Source organism: Copadichromis virginalis, linkage group LG9 (genome assembly GCF_057382275.1).
Source record: "Copadichromis virginalis isolate Kocher_CV1m ecotype Utaka linkage group LG9, C_Virginalis_male_GT1.1, whole genome shotgun sequence".
NCBI classification, from domain to species: domain Eukaryota; kingdom Metazoa; phylum Chordata; class Actinopteri; order Cichliformes; family Cichlidae; genus Copadichromis; species Copadichromis virginalis.
In genome coordinates, this window is record NC_140626.1 from 13212442 (window position 1) to 13232748 (window position 20307).

Consider the following 20307-nt stretch of genomic DNA (forward strand, 5'->3'; position numbering starts at 1 on the left):
AATTGCTATAAGTAACTTGTTGAGCTATAATATGTGAAACATGTCAAATGCATCCCTCATGGATGACATAAAATCTTCTCTCCATCTCCATCTCTCTCTGCTGCTCTTCTGTCTCCTCTGTCACAGACTTCTCCACTTTCGATGATAAATCAGCCTGGTGCAACATGTAAGGATTGGCACAATTTGTTAAGATTTTGAGGAGTTTGAGAAACTAACCTTAAGCATAAAATAAAATTTACTATCAGTAACTTCATAGCACCCGCCCAGCAGTATATAAACTCCGTCATGCTAGCTAGTACGCAGTACCAGTTATTCTAAGCAACTGTAAAAAGTCAGCACAACGAAAACAAACTACAACTAAACTTGGTTTATATCTGACACAGATAGACAGCAGGTCATAACTTCTTACCTGAAGTTCAGTTCCTCTGCCACTATGACCGGCGGCCGCCTCGGGTCTCTCCTCCTCTTGCCTCCCCTTTCCCTTATCCGGTGTTGGGGAGTAACGGAATACATGTACCGCCGTTACGTATTTAAAATACAAAATATGAGTAACTGTATTCCGTTACAGTTACCGTTTAAAAAGGTGGTATTCAGAATACAGTTACTTTGTTGAAATAAATGGATTACACTGCGGTACTTTCCGGTTTCATTTTGTCGCGTGTAACCCATATCAACTACTCCCTGTCACATGACCCACGTCAGCTGATTTGAGGTCCCTCTTCTGATTGGCTCCTCCCACGTCGCGGCAACTCTGAAAACCGGCTGTGGAGGGATACTTCCGGGTTCGACTCCTGCTGTGGCTGTGAGCTTATGGCATTTAGAACGGTGTTGGAAAACAAAGCGTTTTCTCCCCTCAATTCATCTTTAAACTTTAAACTCAGCGGTAAGTGTCCTTAATATCTTTCAACCTTTGGTTGTCAGTAACCAGCCGATCGTTTTCGCGATTAAAAAATGACTTTGTGCGGCAGCGCTCCCACCGCAAGCAGAACTCCGGTTCAAAAACCGCTGTTTTTGAACACTTTCTTTACTTAAGCATTTTTATGGGCTTACTTTGAAACAAAGTGCGATTGAATGATTATTGTTATGTGTTGCCTTGAATTCGGCTATGCTGTCTGTTAGACAGTTGTTTTCCTTTATTGTTGTTTTTGTATTGTTTGTAGCGAACGCTACTGGACTGTATAGATTAAGCTACGTAGCTAAGATGATTAATGATTTAACTGTTGTACATGGATTGATGATGATTTATGGTTTGCATTGTTACCTAGACATGCAGAAGAATATACTTGTTTACCGGTAAACTGAATCGAACTTGATGTGCTAATGGACATTTTTCTGACCTACAGGTCAGGTTTTTTTTCCCTCTTTGAATTGATCTTCTTCATATTGAAGTGGCGAGCCGGTAGGACCATTCTTTCTTTTCCCCCACTTAGCCGTCTTTGGATTACGGACATATTTCCCCCTTGTATGAAGCTGGACCCTAAGGAGGAATACCTTAAAAGTGAACTTTAAAAAGAAAAGGACCAAAAAAAGGACTCTTAGCAAAAGGACTCTTGCACAGAAAAATCACAGCACTGATTTATTATTTAATTGTGGACATTTACGTTGTGTGTTGTGTTAATTATTTTGTTCCATTTCCCCTTTCCCCTATTTATTCAATATATTTTTGGTACAAGACATTGCAGTTTTTGGTCTCATCATTCACACCATCTGGGCTCCATAAAGAACTATTTCTTCTGCGCGTCAGTCAGTAAATTCATCCATTGACATAAACTAGTCCTTAAATAACTTAGCGTTACACGCGGGTCAGGACTGTTTGGGTTTTGTTTGACAGCTACGTTCTGTTGTTCCAGGGGGCAGGGTTACGGTTGCCATGGTTACAGGGCAACTCTCTCTCTCTCTCTTTCTGCGACTGTGTGTTTCCTGGGTGAGAGAGCGCCTTTTCGTTGTTGTTGTGCTAAGCTAACAGGCAGAATGCTACAAGCATAGCTCTAAAGAATGTAGCATCATGGGCAGTGTAGTCCGTGTTGCAGGGAGAATGGACTGCCATACACGTTATGGGTCTGTGAGCTCGAGGAGGGAGAAAAGGGGGAGTGGAAAGGTAGGAGTTGTCGTCGAGGAAAAACGGGAGCTGGAAGCATGTAAATATAATAATAACCACTTCAGCCAAGAAGAGTGCCTGACGAGCCCAGTTGTAAGTAAGCTATTAAGACTCAACTGTACACCGTGTTCGTGTTTTCCTCCGAAAACAATAAGTTCTGTTGGAGCAGCCTTTCAACGCCTCTCTCTGTCTCTCGCAAGAAAAGTTGACCCACACAACAAAGTAAAGCTATTTTTCGGCTACGAGCCGACAGGGACCCCGCCGTATTAGTCAGAGGTCCCTTTACTACAGTTCGGAGTCGCGGACCTTCAGTAATAAATCACACAACAATAGTACATTCACGTTGTTGTAAAAAGCATGATAATATATTAAGTAATCCAAAGTATTCAGAATACGTTACTGTCATTGAGTAACGTAACGGAATACGTTACAGAATACATTTTGGGGCATGTATTCTGTATTCTGTAATGGAATACATTTTAAAAGTAACCTTCCCAACACTGCCCTTATCCACCTGCTGGCCTCCACCACTTGCTGATGTTGCTAAATCTGTGAAAGCTATGCCATAGCTACCGCCAAACATTTCAGTTATTTTTACACATTTGGCAGCGTCTGCCTGAAGGCCTTGTTTCTTTTTGGCCCTAATTTTTTCTGCACCTCCTTTCCTTTTTTTGTTCTCCATTTCTTTAGTTCATCTATAAGATTGCTGAACAAGGGGGAGGGTGCATCCGACCTCCTCGGCTGTAATTGGTCCAGCCCAGAGTCGATCATGACCAATTGGCCAATCCAACACCTTTCATTATTTATACCCTTCCAAAAAAAAAAAATCGATCGGCCCATAAAAACAAAAAATCGCCAGCAGCCCACCGGGCAAATTCCCGGTATAACCGATGGCCAGTCCAGCTATGATCACACGCGCGCTCTCAAGCATCAGTATTGTACAATTCTGGGCATCACGTGATTTGAGGGTGTTCCCATATAACACGTGTGTATGTGTATATTGGTGTGTCAGCCCACTGGGCATTTGATTCTAATAACAGGCCTCAGTCTCTCCTGCTATACTGCTAAATTTTGTATCGGTGCTCAAACCTTTTGTGTTTGTTTCCAATAAGTTGCCCACCTCGGGAAGCAAAAATGTGTTCTTTTACTTGTCAGATGAACATATGAGACACTTTGACTCTTCAGTGCAGTGTGGAGCCTAACAAAGATCTGTTTTGTGTCCCAGGTGATCAGCAGGAGGAGAAGAGTCTGACGGAGAGCAGAGGAACATTTTCAGCTACTTGGACTCAGCTCAGCCACTACAGAGGAAACAATGAGCTCAACACAGAAGGTGACAGACAGAGCAGGGCGATATGACCAAAAATATTTATCACGATATACATTTGAAAATTTGCGATAATGATATAACTGACGCTATAATTGACACTAGACAAAATACTTTACAACTCCACAACTTTATTAAAAATCCCATCAATGTATTTTCACTTAAACAAACAGCTGTTTTTTTTTTCTGTGTATTGAAGTTATATAAAAATTTAACAGTGCAAATGCAAATTCCTTGCTGACAGTTTAACCAAAAGGCATTTCCAGTGGAAATTGGCCGACATTTGCTCCGAGGAATTTGCATTTACACTGTTAATATTTTTGGTCATATCGCCCTGCTCTACGTTCATGTGTTACTGTTTAGGATTAAATTGGTTTGATGTTTGGTGCCTTTTTCTTAATGTAAAAAAATCCTCAGGTTACAATCAGACATTTTTCTTCACTGAACCTGTTGGGTCTAAACTTAGACCCCGCTGTCTCCAGGACTTATTCCCGTGAAAGGAAAAACAAGGCAACAGCGATCGATTTACTTGCAAGTGAGGCCTCGTTGGTATCTCAGAAAGGCACTTCAAATGTCATTAGCCCCCCCCCCCCCGGACCTCGGGAAGCTGGGGAGGGGGACAAATAAATTCCTTTCACCACAGAGTTAAAACAATGTAGAGATGGTAGCATAAAAATGACAACATTTAACAATTCACTTTAACAGAGCCAAGCTGGTCATTTTACCAGCTCAGCTCTAATTCATATGACCAATAATATATGGTATAAACATCTAGATGATGGGAAAGTGGTATTCTTGGATAAATTTAGATCTTTTGATTGATAAACTAAAATGTTATTGATTTTCATCAGCTGCTCTGTGCTTGATGAAAGGTTGCCTCACTTCTCTATTCAGTTATCACAAACGATCTGCAATATGTCTTGGCTACAATGAACACTACAATGAACGGGTGGAGGGAGGTTTGGAGTCTTCTCTCACCCCCATTCTCTGCGGCCTGCTGGAGCGGGGGGGCTAGGAGGAGTTGGCCGTCCGACTGCGGTCTGGAGTGTGGGGCCTCCCTGCTGCTGCGGAGTCGGGGCGGTCTGCCTCTCCCCACCGCAGGGAAAAGGGTAACACCACCTGGGTCTGGGTGCAGTTCCCCCCTCCAGGGGCAAGGGTACCTAGACCCGGTTCGTAGAGTACGCTTGGGGAGTGTGATCGTGTGTACAGCGTCTCTTTATGTCTGTCTCCCCGTCGGTTGAGTGTGGAGTAAGTGCATATGAGAGCATGAGGGTGGGAATGGATGTTTGTATCTGTGTGTGCCTGTATGTCTGTGTCTATATGTCAGGTTGGGTATCAGACGCCACCTCTCTGGGGACATCTCAGGCCCTCCAAGGTTTGGAGGCCTATCTCCACCCACCACCACTTCCCCTGCCAGTGGCGGACTCCCTCAGGTGTCGGTGCGTTGGTGGTTCTTTGTGTCTGGGGGTGGGCGTCCGGGTACACACCGGCTCACTCCTTGGCGGCCGCTTATCGGGGCCTGGAGCCTGGGGCCTGGGGCTCGCTCGGGCCACTTCGGAGGTGGGGTGCCCCCGGCCTCTCGGCCTGGGGCTCGGTCACTCAGGCACAGCTGGCTGCCGGCGGAGCTCACAGGCACGTCACTGCAACTCCCCCTGGCTTCTGCTCCGCGGCTGCTGAGTGAGCCCTCATCTGGGACTCTCCTCAGCTCTTACTGGGACAGTGGCACGGCTGCCCCTCTGTGGGTCTTCCTTGGTCTCTTGTGTTCTGGGGGCCTCTGGATGTCTGGAGTTTTGATCTCCTCCATACCTGCTTGATACCATAGAGGACAGGGCTGTGGCTCCCCACACTCCCTAGCAGATCGTTACATGGAGAAACCTTTGGAATGCGAGCATGCTGATCCACACAGGTGTACACAGGTGTACACATGGGTATTCACAGACGCGGACTACAGTTTTCTTGGCTGCTGCCTCAAAGCACACTGTGCGCTGTCTATCTTGCGTGTTGCACAATATCGTTTATTATTTAGTAACTATTGATATCTACTGCTAGCTAGTTTATTGTGATGGTGCTTTTTTTAAAATTTATTATGTTGCTCTTTGTTGTTTGCTTTCTCTTCTGTTTTTTTTCTCCATACAGGTGACCCAGGTGTTTTGTTTTTTTTGTTTGTTTTTTTTTTCTTTCTTCCCCCCCTTCTCACCGTCTCTTCTCCCGTTTGGTTTTCTTTCTCCCTGTCCTATCCCCCCAGTCATGTCTGTCCCGTTTGTAAGATAAGATAAGATAAGATAAGATAAGATAACCTTTATTAGTCCCACACGTGGGAAATTTGTTTTGTCACAGCAGGAAGTGGACAGTGCAAAAGTTATGAGGCAAAAATTAGAATACAATAAGAATAAATACAGTACACAACTGTACAGAATAGAATAAAATAAAATACTATATACAGTAGAATAAAATAAAATAAATATACAATAAGATAAAAATAGAATACAAATACAAATACTATATACAACTGAGTAAAAATACAACGATGACAGAAAGGATTATTGCACTTAGTATTATTGCACATGTATGGATGTGTGTGCTTGATCAGTTAAAGTCTTTATTATGGAGTCGGACAGCAGTGGGGAGGAAAGACCTGCGAAATCTCTCCGTCCCACACCGTGGGTGCCGCAGTCTCCCACTGAAGGAGCTGCTCAGTGCTGTCACAGTCTGCTGCATGGGGTGGGAGATGTTGTCCATCAGGGATGAAAGCTTAGCCGCCGTTCTCCTGTCACTCACCACCTCCACTGGGTCCAGAGGGCATCCTAGAACAGAGCTGGCCAACTGAAAATAAAATAAATGTATAATTATAATAAAGGTCAATCAAATGGACCAATATGGCAAGGCCATGATGATCCACTTGGTAAAATAAATCCGCTTGGCATCTTTCTTGGCCTTAAGACAACAATTCTGATGGCTAAAGATCCAAACGGGACACAAAAAAAAAAAAAATTATGAAAGATGTCATTAATGCACTAGTAATGTCTCATCTGGACTATTGGTCAATCATTTGGTCAGCAGCTAATAAGACAGATCTTAACAGACTTCAGTTAGTCCAGAATAAGGCGTCCAGATTAGATGTTCATACTATACTAATTAAAAACGGACCGATCCTCGCCTCACAAAACGCGCTACTTGGCGTAACCCAGCTTTGCTTATCAGAGAAGTATGTGTCACTCGATAGAGCGGCTGTTGTCTGCAAGACCTGTCGGCGAACTGGTGGAGCATTTGGAGCCTCACTACATGCTTCCAAACCGCAGCATTTTTAATCTTAATCTCTTCCATACTGAGGCGAAAAGGAAGCAATTTGTCCCGTACTTCAGCAAGAATGGGGGGAAAAAGACTCTGGAGTTAGTCTGTGTCCTTAAGCTGCAGCTGCCTCTTCTTCTCTCATGTTTTCTAAGTAGCTGACAGCTGGTAACTGTGCAGGGGCAGCTCTAGCAAAGCTTTGCCAGGGGGCAGGTATGGCATTAACAAGTAAAGGGAGGCACAAAAAATACTTTTCTTTGTTATTTAATTTAAAGGACTAACTTTTAATAAATAATTATCTGAATCTTACAACCAAAGTGTTCATCTGATTAAATGTATAGAAATCCATTACTGTATATGTTAACTATTAAGTCTAATTTACACCCTGGTAAGCTATAGTCCTTTTTCCTTTGGGAAGGTACCATCTGTGCAGTCTGCAATTCTGTTGAAGAAAGATGTTGAATCTATTTACTGTAATTGTCGGGCTACTAGCCGCTACTTTTTGCACAAGCTTTGAACCCTGCGGCTTTTAGTCAGGTGCGGCTTTTCTAAGGATTGTCCATGATTTTTGTGATATCGTAAGATGATTTGTTTTGTTTCTTCTGCTGTTCTACGGCACTACGTTGCCTGGCGGAAGGATCGGGGTTCAAGAGTGGTATGTTGGTCACATGTCCATCCGCCAGGCAACGTAGTGCCGTAAGAAGTAGCGCGAAAAACAAACTTCAAAGTAGCACTACGCCTTCAGCGGGAGGCGTGGATGATGAGCGGCGATAAACTTGCGAAAAGCAAGTTATGCCCAACTCCACCAGTGGATTCTGACAGCGTGGAAAAGTGTGAAAACATCCATGATCACCAACGGATTTCGAAGGGCTGGACTGCTGCATGATGGAGAGGAGGACACCGCCACAGCCCTTCAGAGGGTGTTCGACACTGACAACGAGGATTTGTTTGGTTTTGAAAGTGACAACGAATGAGAGAAGCGGAGAGGTGATGACGAAGCCATCATGAACCTGTTCGTTTCCGACACTGGAGGAGAGGACTTTGGTGGTTTTAGTGCACAAGAAGAAGAGAAAGATGGTGAATGACTGACTTTTCTTCTTGTTAAAGCTAGAGCTGGGCGATATAAGATTTTTTCATATCATGATATGTTTTTAATTCACATGGTAGGATTTGTAAAGAATTTATTCGTAAATGAGGGTGGAAAATAAGTATTTGGTCAATAACAAAAATACAACTCAATACTTTGTAACATAACCTTTGTTGGCAATAACAGAGGTCAAACGTTTACTATAGGTCTTTACCAGGTTTGCACACACAGTAGCTGGTATTTTGGCCCATTCCTCCATGCAGATCTTCTCGAGAGCAGTGATGTTTTGGGGCTGTCGCTGAGCAACACGGACTTTCAACTCCCGCCACAGATTTTCTATGGGGTTGAGGTCTGGAGACTGGCTAGGCCACTCCAGGACTTTCAAATGCTTCTTACGGAGCCACTCCTTTGTTGCCCGGGTGGTGTGTTTTGGATCATTGTCATGTTGGAAGACCCAGCCTCGTTTCATCTTCAAAGTTCTCACTGATGGAAGGAGGTTTTGGCTCAAAATCTCACGATACATGGCCCCATTCATTCTGTCCTTAACACGGATCAGTCGTCCTGTCCCCTTGGCAGAAAAACAGCCCCATAGCATGATGTTTCCACCCCCATGCTTCACAGTAGGTATGGTGTTCTTGGGATGCAACTCAGTATTCTTCGTCCTCCAAACACGACGAGTTGAGTTTATACCAAAAAGTTCTACTTTGGCTTCATCTGACCACATGACATTCTCCCAATCCTCTGCTGTATCATCCATGTGCTCTCTGGCGAACTTCAGACGGGCCTGGACATGCACTGGCTTCAGCAGCGGAACACGTCTGGCACTGCGGGATTTGATTCCCTGCCGTTGTAGTGTGTTACTGATGGTGACCTTTGTTACTTTGGTCCCAGCTCTCTGCAGGTCATTCACCAGGTCCCCCCGTGTGGTTCTGGGATCTTTGCTCACCGTTCTCATGATCATTTTGACCCCACGGGATGAGATCTTGCGTGGAGCCCCAGATCGAGGGAGATTATCAGTGGTCTTGTATGTCTTCCATTTTCTGATGATTGCTCCCACAGTTGATTTTTTCACACCAAGCTGCTTGCCTATTGTAGATTCACTCTTCCCAGTCTGGTGCAGGTCTACAATACTTTTCCTGGTGTCCTTCGAAAGCTCTTTGGTCTTGGCCATGGCGGAGTTTGGAGTCTGACTGTTTGAGGCTGTGGACAGGTGTCTTTTATACAGATGATGAGTTCAAACAGGTGCCATTCATACAGGTAACGAGTGGGGGACAGAAAAGCTTCTTACAGAAGACGTTACAGGTCTGTGAGAGCCAGAGATTTTCCTTGTTTGAGGTGACCAAATACTTATTTTCCACCCTAATTTACGAATAAATTCTTTACAAATCCTACCATGTGAATTCATGGATTTTTTTTTTTCACATTCTGTCTCTCACAGTTGAAGTGTCCCTCTGGTGCAAATTACTGACCTCTGTCATCATTTTAAGTGGGGGAACTTGCACAATCGGTGGCTGACTAAATACTTTTTTGCCCCACTGTATGTGCGAAACAGGATTTTCCCCTGATTCTAGCTTGTGCGGCTAATATTCAGGTGCGCATTGTAGTCCGGGAAATGTGGTAATTATTGTGGAAACATGATTGATTATTTCTGTGCATTTGATGTACACGTGCATTAAATTAAAGTTGATTATGTCGATTAAGCATCATGAGGGCGGGGGTGGTTCTGGGAGATTTTTGCTGGGAGTTGGCAACTCTATTAGTTAGGTTGTTTAATATTTCTGATAAGTACTCTTTATAATACTAGAATAGGAAGGATGGTGCAAGTTTAAGTTTATTAGATTGATGTGTGTTGCTGAACTATAAAATATTTGAATAGAATAGAATTCAACTTTATTGTCATTGCACATGTCACAGGTACAGGGCAACGAAATGCAGTTTGCTTCCATCCAGAAGTGCTTTAGCCTTGATATAGATATATTACAATATATATATTAGCAATAATATAGATATGTAAGTATATTACAGAAATGGGTCTATTATGGCATGTTATAATGTACACGGTATGAAGTATGTTATGAATATGCTATAACTATAAGTATGTACAGGCTGTAGTGAGTACAAGCTATGAACAGGATATAAATAGGAAAAACTATACAAAAATATGAGATGTACAGCTATACAGAAATGGGAAATATGCAAGTTATAAACAGTTGTTGAATTAAAAATTATCGTATTTTACAGAATGATTATTTATACAGTGGTGCAGTTAAGATAAGAGAGATATGTGGATAATTTCTACAGAGGCTGTATAAAGTGCTAGTGGTTTTGAGTGGTGGTTCAGTCTGTGTTATTATTGTGTGTTTGAGGGTACAGTTGTCCATTGTATGTGTGTGTGTAGGTGGTTGTGGGTGTGTGTATGTTCAGTCCGTGAGTTTAACGTGGGTCAGATGTCAGGAGGCAGAGTTCAGGAGTCTGACAGCTGTGGGGAAGAAGCTGTTCCGGTACCTGGTGGTCTTAGTCCGGAGGCTCCTGTAGCGCCTCCCAGAGGGCAGGAGGGTGAAGAGTCAATGTGATGGGTGACTGGGGTCTTTGATGATTTTCCCAGCCCTTTTCAGACACCGCTTCCTGTAGATGTCTTTTATGGCAGGAAGTGGTGCTCCGGCGATGGGCTGGGCAGTTTTCACAACCCTCTGCAATGCAACCTCTGCCTCTGCTCCGAGGCAGACCAGTTCCCGTACCAGACTGTTATACAGTTGGTCAGGATGATCTCGATGGTGCAGCGATAAAAGTTCACCAGGATGTCTGAGGACATTTGGTTCTTCCTCGGAGTCCTCAAGAAGAAGAGGTGCTGGTGAGCCTTCTTGACCAGCTTGGAGCAGTTGGTCGTCCAGATGAGATCCTCGGAGATGTGGACTCCAAGGAACTTGAAGCTGCTCACACGCTCCACAGCCGTCCCCTTAATGTAGATGGGTGGATGTGGGTCAGCATTGCTCCTGTAGTCCACGATGAGCTCCTTGGTCTTCTCGGTGTTAAGCAGCAGGTTGTTTGTGTCGCACCACTCAGCCAGACCATCCACCTCCTCCCTGTAGACGGCCTCATCGTTGTCACTGATGAGGCCAATCACCGTGGTGTCATCTGCAAACTTAATGTTAGAACCATCGGCAGGTCTGCAGTCGTGGGTGAAGAGGGAGTAGAGGAAAGGGCTCATTTGGTATAACGGAATAGCTTTAGTGTCTTGTTTTTAAAACTTGAGTATGAACTTATACAAAATGTAGCAAGATATTTATTTAAAAAACAGTTTTATTGATTACAAAAAACACTATCGGATTCGTATCGGCAGATATCCATATGATATCGGTATTGGACATTAAAAAGTGGCATGGTGCCATCTCTAATACGAATATCAATGAAATGCATTATCAGCTTTCTTGGCTTCCTGTACAGGCTAAAGTATTCTATGGCTTACTTGCAGTTATAAAGAACTCAATTCTGTTAAACACACCACATTTATTTCTGCTCAGCTGCAGTATCCAGATGAAATACATAATGATATTACATGATTTTCAACAAACTGCAATTTAGTAAATCCTCGAGTTAAAAGTAACTTTTTGTAAAACTGTTATATTTAGAGCAACTTTCAGGTGGAATAAATTACCTTATAAAATTAGAGAATTAGTAACTATTCAAAACTTCAATGAACATTTAAAAGCTGATTTACAGAACTTTTAGTTGTTGTAATATTGTAAGAGATGATTTGTTTTTGAGATTTCTGTAATGTGCCTCCGTGTTATTGATATTGTTGTTGTTATTGTTGTTGTAGTTATTATTGATTGCTTATATTTTAATTGTGAAACCTCACTGTGGATGTAAGAGCCAAATTATGTGGATATCTTGAATCCACTTTATTGTATAATATTTTATGTGATTGTATTTGATGGAAGACGAGCAACATGGAAGCTAATGGGGTTCCTTTTGAATAAACAAATAAACAAACACAGGATTTATTATCACTGAATAATTATGTATAAATCTATAAAAATTATAGAAATATGTGTTAGAAACTGTGTGTGTGTGTGTGTGTGTGTGTGTACAATCAGGAGGGATGGGCTTGATTTTAGTGTTTTAACAGTCATGAATTATTTTTAACAGCAGGTTGGATGTAATGTGTTAGAACTACCAGCAGGTGGGGATAAGAGACCTTTAAGGTGTTTGGTGCCACACTCCACCTTCAGGTTTAAAACTAGTGTTAATGGAGAGAGTTTGAAGGTTGAGTTTGTTCCACGACTGCATTTCACTCACTGCCTCTGTTTGTATCTCTGTCACTGCAGGACCAACATGGAGCGAGAAGTCAGCGCTCTCAGGAGGCCGACAAACCTCACAGAAGAAAGAGAGAGAAAAAACACACCTGTGACGAGTGTGGGATGGAGTTTATTTCCAAGTGTCATCTAAAACAGCATCAGGTCATCCACACTGGAGAGAAACCATTCAGCTGTGACTTGTGTGGAAAGTCTTTTTCCTGGAAGCGTTCCCTAAAAACACACCAACTCATCCACAGTGGAGTTAAAGCATACAGCTGTGATCAGTGTGGAAGAGCTTTTACTCAATATGGTCACTTACAGAATCATCTAGTTAGCCACTCTGGAATTAAGGCATACAGCTGTGACATCTGTGGAAAAACTTTCAGCCGGAGAGGGTACCGAAATGCACACCTACGCATTCACACCAGACATGATGTGTACTGCTGTGAACAGTGAGGCAAAGAGTTTACAACAGACGCAGACTTACAAAAACACATGTTTACCCACAATGAGGAGAGACCTTATAAATGTGACCTGTGTGAGAAGACTTTTAAATCTCCACGTTACCTGAGACGACACCAACAGATCCACACCAGAAAGAAACTCTACAAGTGCAGTTACTGTGAGGTATGTATTTATATTGTTATCTTGTCATTTTAGCCTGACTGTTTGGAACAACTCTGCTCATTAAACTGTGTTAGCATGTTAGCAATTCTACTGCATGGAAAAGCAGCTCTGAGTGATTATTCAGATTTTCATGTCAGTTACGATTTTAGTATTACTGTAGTATTATGGTGGAAGTATTGTAGTTATTGCAGCCCAGTAAACTGAGTGTGTTAACTGAAACAATAAAATGTAATTGGACGTCTGCAGAGATGCTCTTTATTTCAGGCGACGTTCAGGATAAAAATGTTGAAGGACTGACTTACACTGTCTTTGTGTCTTTGTTTAGAAGCAGAGTGACACAGATGGATCCAGTTCTCAACCCTGTCATCACTGTGGTGGTGGGAAAGACTTTCGTTGTGACCTCTGTGGAAAAACATTCAGTCAGCAAAAGAACCTAAAAACACATCAACGTAGACACACTGGAGACAAACTGAAATACTGCAAAGAATGTGGGAGTAGCTTCCCCACAGTTAAAACAACATGACCTGATTCACAGTGGGGTTAAAAAGCACCTCTGTGATCAGTGTGGGTCATCCTTCACCACTGCAGGTCAGCTTAAAAAACACAAACGAGTCCACACAGGAGAGAAACCATACAAGTGCAGACACTGTGACAAAAGCTTCTCACATTCAGGTAGTCATAACTATCATGAACGTACACACATGGAAGGAAACTACAGCTGTGACCAGTGTGACAAGAGCTTCAGGAATCTCAGTTCATACTTCAAACACAAACATTCCCACGTTACTAATAAACTGTTTCACTGTTACCAATGTGCCCAAACATTCACCTCATTGTCTGCTCTGTGCAAACATCAGCGTGATCACTCAGGGCTGAAATCACTCCCATCACTGGATCACAGTGAATCTGAAGACACAGAAAGATCCTCTGGTTTCAGTGTCAGACTCAAAAAGCTTGAGATCAGGCTCCACAGAGTTCAGATAGAATCATTTAAACTTGTGTTGAACTGAACTGGTTGCTGGGCTGAACTTCTACATAATACAGATTTACATGGGATCTTATTTTCTGTCGTTTTACTGAGTCAGTTTTGTCCTTTTTTCTCTGTCCTGGTTTTGCTCGTCTGTAAATAATTGAAACTCAGTCAAATAGTTCATTGTTCTCCAGCAAAACGTTTTGGAAACTCATGTTTAACTTTTAAAACTCTGACATGTTTTAGCACACAAGGCTTCATCGGGGAGTTCACTCATGATTGGACCATGAGAATAAAGGTTTTTAGTTCTTTCAAAGCGTCTTGGAGGTTTTTGATGTTTTGTTTTTTCTGAAATCACCTGAAAGAAAAACTATTTTTCTAGCTTTATGTAGTGTAGAAGTTTTTAATGTTTCTTTCATCTGTGATGTTCTTGAATGTGTTGACATGAAGATGGTACAAATAAACTGTCCTTTTAGCTTCAGCTCCTAATTTATTCATTATTTATGGATGTAGCACAGCAGCAGTTTCTTGATTAACACATGGAGGGCTCGGGATCTGATGGTAAATAATGTTTTGTGTCCTTGTACACATCATACAGCTCAGCTGTTCCACAGATGTCAGGTTTACACAGTGGGATGGTTTGTAAGAACGCAGCTCTCCTGTGGATAAATCCTTACTCTTAGCCTCAGGACCTCACACAGTCCCAGCAGATTCGGTCAGAAGATTTATACCTTTTTCATTTCTATATGATTCTTCTTGCATCTAAACAAAGATGATTATGATGATGATGAGTCATTTATGAAAAAAGAAGCAAAAAACAATATTGTTTTATGAGGATTTTCATGGCAGATTTTTTGCATCAACATTTTTGTACATGAAAATGTTGAAAGGATGCAAAGGAGGAGGAGGGCACAAGAGCTCAGCGCGTGATACTGACTGGAAGCAACACAGCTGCTGTTGACAAAGCAGCAGAGTCAGATATGAATGTGTATTGAATTCACCGTGTAAATATACCAGATTTATCCACATACGCTAGTTTTCACCCCTTTTTTTTTACTTTCAGTAAGTTTACTTTTAGTTTATTTTTACTTTCTGAAGACGTGGGAGAATCTGATTCATCATAATTGAGCATTTCATTAATGTTACACCCCAATGCTTTCATTTGAACCCCAAGTGTCATTGTCTTTGAAAATGCACGGAGTATAATGCATCTATTTTGCAAAAATAAATAATACAATAAATGTTAAAAGACTTTCAAAACGGTACCCTGTTTTCCCTTCATCGTATCGTACAAATAGAGATAATATAATTATCTGAGGAACAATTGTCAATAAGCAGAGAAGTTATTAAAATATTAATGCAAGACATGGAAGCAGGTGTTGTTGTTCCTAAATTAGGAACAATATTTTAAAATTACTTCACAATTCTTCTTGCACTTCAGATTGTTACAAACTATCAGAATATAAAGAAAGTCAGAAAATGGACAACCTCAGCTTATAAAACTGCTATTTTTTTTAACCACAAACCACTGGATCAATTTCAAGTGTTTTGCACTTGATTTTTATTTTATCATAAAACACTGCAGAGATGCAAAGAAATAATCATTATAACAGTGTGCAACTGCTCCACGTTATACTGTGTCCAAGCTATAGACGTCTCTGAAGCAACACTTTAACAAACTCCTGCATAGCTGCACAGTCCACATTGCACAGTGACAGCACAAAGACCCACACAGCTGGATTTGGATATTTAACATTCTTTCAGTAAAAATTAAATCCTGCATGAGTTCATGAATATCTGGCATTAATCAGATGAAAGCCTCTGCTATAGCACCCTGTCATCCATTCATCCAAGAGATGTAACCAAGATACTGCCTCTATTAGTTAATTATTAGATAATCATTTTTGAAAAATAATCTTTAACATCTGAGTAATTTCAGATTTTTAATGTCAGATTTTACACGGTCAGGTGTAGCCGAGGTTAACTCAGAAACTTAAACTTTAACTCAAAACGTATTTTAAATAAATTTCAAACGAGCCATCATGATAAAGGGAATGTGTGCAGTTTTGGTGCTCCGTAAGTTCTGTGCTGAACAGCGTGGCTGACTCTTTGTATCTACTATTGCCTCCACAGTCTGAGTCCGCACAGGTAATGAGCCATTATGACCAATTATGGAGTCCCCTGCCAGCTCACACTTTTTTGAGGTTATGTCAAAAGCAAGGGCGTAGATTTGGCATGGACGGAAGGGACGCGTCCCCACCAATATCCAGCAATTATTGAATTGTCCCCACCAATAATTTGATCTCTTCGAGTAAAGAAAAACAAACCCGATAGTAAGTAAAAAACGATCTGTCAGCTTCTCATTCAGCGAGTGGTGCAGAAAGAGTTAAATTAGTTCTCTACTGGAGTCCTACGTCATGTGACAAATATGGCCAATGTGATTGGCTGTGCCTTTCAGGGAGCTCTGTTTAGTTTCAGCAGCTGCAAACCTGCGCTGCGAGGAGGATGGCAGCAAAGAGGAAGAACCTGGATATAAGAAAGTATTTTTCAAAGAAACCTGTGAGTCACATAAAGTCAAGTTCACTCATTTAATGTGTCCGTCACAATAACGTTACAGGCTATGCTAGGACATACATGCCAACACTCCCGATTTTTCCGGGGAATCCCGAATTTCAGTGCCCTTCCCGATAATCTCCCGGGGCGACCATTCTCCCCAATTTCTCCCGATTTTACACCCGGACAACAAAACTGAAAACCATATCCTAGACTGGCCCAGCCAATTCCAGTTTCCAACAATGGATACTATTACTGCAGCTACTTAGTTTTAATATTACTCTTATTACTCTTTCTGGGTCGCAAAATAAACTGTTAACACATTTTCAGGCGAGAATGTAGCTGTGTAAAAGTCAAATTGTCATGGTCCTGGGCCGTGTTGGCCCAGTATTCTTAGTTCTCTTGTATTTTTGTATTTAGTTCCCTGTTTAGGTTCTGTTTCCTGAGTTGCCCTGTTATGTTGTTCCCTGTGTGTTTTCCCTTCGTGGCTTTTACCCCCTGTGTGCCCCTCTGTGTATCTGTGAGCCCTCGTCTCTCCTTATGTTTTATTCCATGTTTCCCCTGCCCGTTATGTCTGTGTTTTCCCCGTGCTCTCTCTCCTCCTGTCTGAACCTCTGTACTTCCTGTTTGACTCTGCCCGTCTCCCGTCAGTGTTATGTTCACCCCGCCCTGTCTCGTTATGGTTATCTGTGTCAGCTGTGTTCCCCGTGTGTTCCCACTTTCCTCGTTAACCCTCTGTGTATTTCTGTCTGCGTCTCCCTCTGTTCGGCGTCGCGTTCTCCCTCATTGCTGTGTGGATTCCCTGTGGCTCCCTACGACTATTAGTTTATTGATTCCCAGTTTAGTTGAGTTCTGTATTTCCTATGTTCTGCCTGTCAGCAATAAAGCTGCTTTTGAGTTTATCCCCGTGTTTGTGAATCTTGCGATTGGGTCCTCCTCCCGCCTGCCACACAGCCGATCATGACACAAATAACTTAAACATGTTATTGTTTGGCCTGTTTCTGTGTTTTATTTGTTGGTGAGTAAATGGTTTTGGCTGAGATTAAAGTTATTAGATTAAATTAGATTAAATAAAACTTTATTAATCCCTCAGGAGAATTCCTCCAGGGTTCTCACACAGCTGAATAAACTGCTGTGTGAAAACAGCAGTTTATTCGACCATCTACACCAGCGTCCGGTTATATTTTAGACAGCAAGGAGCAGACGGCAGGTGACGTAATTCTGAAGGCTAGACCGTCCAATTTCACAGTCGCTCATTTCCGGTCTACCCGGCTTTCGGAGGACCCGGCCCACTTAGACCACAAAGGCCGGGTTCTCAGGTGGACACAGCCTCTGAATTTGGACACCCCCGGCCTGTTTCCGGTCGGACAATAATAACGGTGACATTTAACTTATTTTATCCGATAAATAAACACTGTAAAATCAAGTTTTTTGTATGTATATGTACATGTATATCCCCCCAGCCCCTTTGAATGTCTCCCTAATTTTGAGGTCTCAAGGTTGGCAAGTAGGAGCTAGGTTTGGTCCACATCAGTCTAAAATTGTATGTAACCATGAATAATGTGATGCCATGTCCACAAGGAGAGACTGGAGAGTATAGATGTAAAACAAATATGCCACCAGTTAATTTCAGCTAACGAGAGGAGCAGGTAGGGATGCACCGATAGCACTTTTTTGGAAACGAGTACGAGTACGAGTACTTGCATTTCAATACTCACCGATACCGATACCGAGTACTTAATAAAAACATGATTTAAATTTGCAGGTAACAGCTTTAGTCCTATAATTTAACAAAAAACAAACAAACAAGGGACTAGTTTGGAATTAAGAACATTTATTTAAAATGAAAAGCATGTTGTATGCAACATATTACAGAATAAATAATTATAAAAAACAAAATTTAATTTTAAATTTGTTCGTCTGTTTCTCTGTTTAGAAGTCTCACTAGCACAGTCACAGCTGGGATGACATCAGAGGCTGGTGCGTCGTAGCTGCTCACTTTTTTTGGTTAGTTTCTCAAAGGGGGCGAGGATGGCAACAGTTGTCTCCATAAGAGCCCATTGGTGAGCGGTGAGATAGTCAGGGAGTTTGTGCTCGGACACATACACGCCCAGCACTCGCTTTTGCTCAATGAGGGACTGGAGCATGTAATACGTGCTGTTCCAGCGAGTCTGTACGTCCTGCTGTAGTCTCTTTATTGGCTAGTTGAGCTGTCCCTGAATGTCCTCGAGGCGGGTGTAGGCTAAGGCGGAATGTTTAAAATGCCCAACTATTTTCCGTCCCACTGCTATAGCATCAGCTATGCTCCTCTGTGCTAATAAGCGTGGGTAAATAAGCGTGGGTAAACTCTTTGTACTCGTTGTTGTGTTGGGATTTTAGGTGCTTGATTAAATTGCTTGTGTTAAATGCACTACCTTTAGAGCCTCCTCTGGACAATTTCGCTGAGAACAATTTGCAGGCCGCCTTTGTTTTCGCGTCTTCGTTCACTTTGAAATAGTTCCACAGAGCTGATATGTCTCGCCTCACTTTCTCCCCGCTCTGAGCTGCAGCCGGGGCCTGGGGGCGGGCACTCGGCGCCTGTGATTAACCCCTTACATGCCAGTCAAACATAGAGAGGTCTCAGACCGTGGTATTGGTCCTCGGTATTGGGGGACTTTTAACGAGTACGAATACTTTAGAAAATGTGGTATCGAGGCCGATGCCGGTATCGGTATCGGTGCATCCCTAGGAGCAGGCATGTGTTTGTTGTGTGGGGCATGTAGTCCATGTCTGTTGCTGTAACAGTAGTTCATGTTTAGAATAAAACATCTCAGCCCCCTATCTGATAGAGGGCAGTAGTGCCTAAAATGTTGTATAATGTTGCTGAGAGATCTTTTACTTTGTGGTAATCTTAGACGAGTAGTTTTATGGACAAAACCCACCAGATCTTTCAGTGTTCCCTTAGTGCTAATGTGTCAGAGATGTTGGTGCACTATAACTGAAGTAATGTTGTTAAGTCCTTAAAGTCATATTCTTTTATTGTCATGACTGTATTTTTACTTTTGTATGATACCCGATTTATATGATATATGGCTGAAGTAAACTAAAGCCTGAAATACTTAGTCAGTCATTTGTTTAATAGTAATTTAACATTATATAATGCACATATAAAACTATGAATTGTAATTTTAAACGGTTTAAAAGCATGTAGAATAGCATATGCAGGCAAGTATATTTCTCCTTTTTTTTTTTATCAAGAAGCAAAAACAAAAAGGAAAAAATAAGAAACGGGGCAGGGTTCGATGGTCGAATCAGCCGTCCCCACCAATGCCACAACCAAGTCTACACCCTTGCAAAGGCCTTTTAAAACTCCAGGAAGAGAATGAAGCTATTGTCAAATACCAAATCAGAGTAATCAAGTAGATCCAAAACCAGTCTAATGTTATGAGAAATGTGTCTATTTCTCATTAAGCCTGATTGTGTCTCATCGATAATTGTATCCAAGAACTCTTTAATTCTGTTAGCAAGTACTAAAGCCATAATCTCATAGTCATTATTGAGCAGACAGATGGGTCTCCAATTATCAATAAGAAGTAAGTCTTTGTTTGGCTTTGGAATAAGTGTTATGAGACCCTGAGTAAGAGTAGGAGGGAGGTTGTTATTCTCTATACTTTCTATGAAAACCTGCAGTAAGAACTTAGTACTTCGTCTCCATGGCCTTATCAACATCCAACCTCCAGACTTCAGACTCTGCTCCTGAGGAGAAACAGAATCATCTGGCAGATCATTTGTTCTCATGACTTCTTTACTTTTAAACATTTTGAGCATCCAATCTGCTAATGTGCTCTCTCTTCTGCTTTTCTATCATCACTACAGACGACTACAGAAGACTAAAACTCTAAATGCTCTACCATATATAATCTCAAAGAGTCAGACCGTTCTCTGTTGGAGTAATCCTCATGTACATCTTAACTAGTTCTATACAGTCTAACCATGTCCTGCCTGTCTCTTCCATTGACTTCCTAAGTCTTAGCTTTACTGTGCCGTTAGTTCTCTCTACCAACCCTGCACTTTGTGGGTGAT

At 41.9% G+C, this 20307-nt stretch overlaps 1 protein-coding gene and 1 pseudogene across 2 annotated transcripts in view; both read left to right on the top strand.

Annotated features, from left to right (window-relative positions):
* Window positions 1-20307, top strand: part of LOC146701529 (uncharacterized) — a 43790-nt gene that overhangs the window by 4229 nt on the left and 19254 nt on the right. The window lies entirely within an intron of this gene.
* On the top strand, window positions 10462-13245 carry LOC146701531 (uncharacterized; annotated as a pseudogene). Its single transcript, XR_014922309.1, has 3 exons — window positions 10462-10531; window positions 12070-12722; window positions 13048-13245. The product of XR_014922309.1 is annotated as an uncharacterized LOC146701531 (transcript).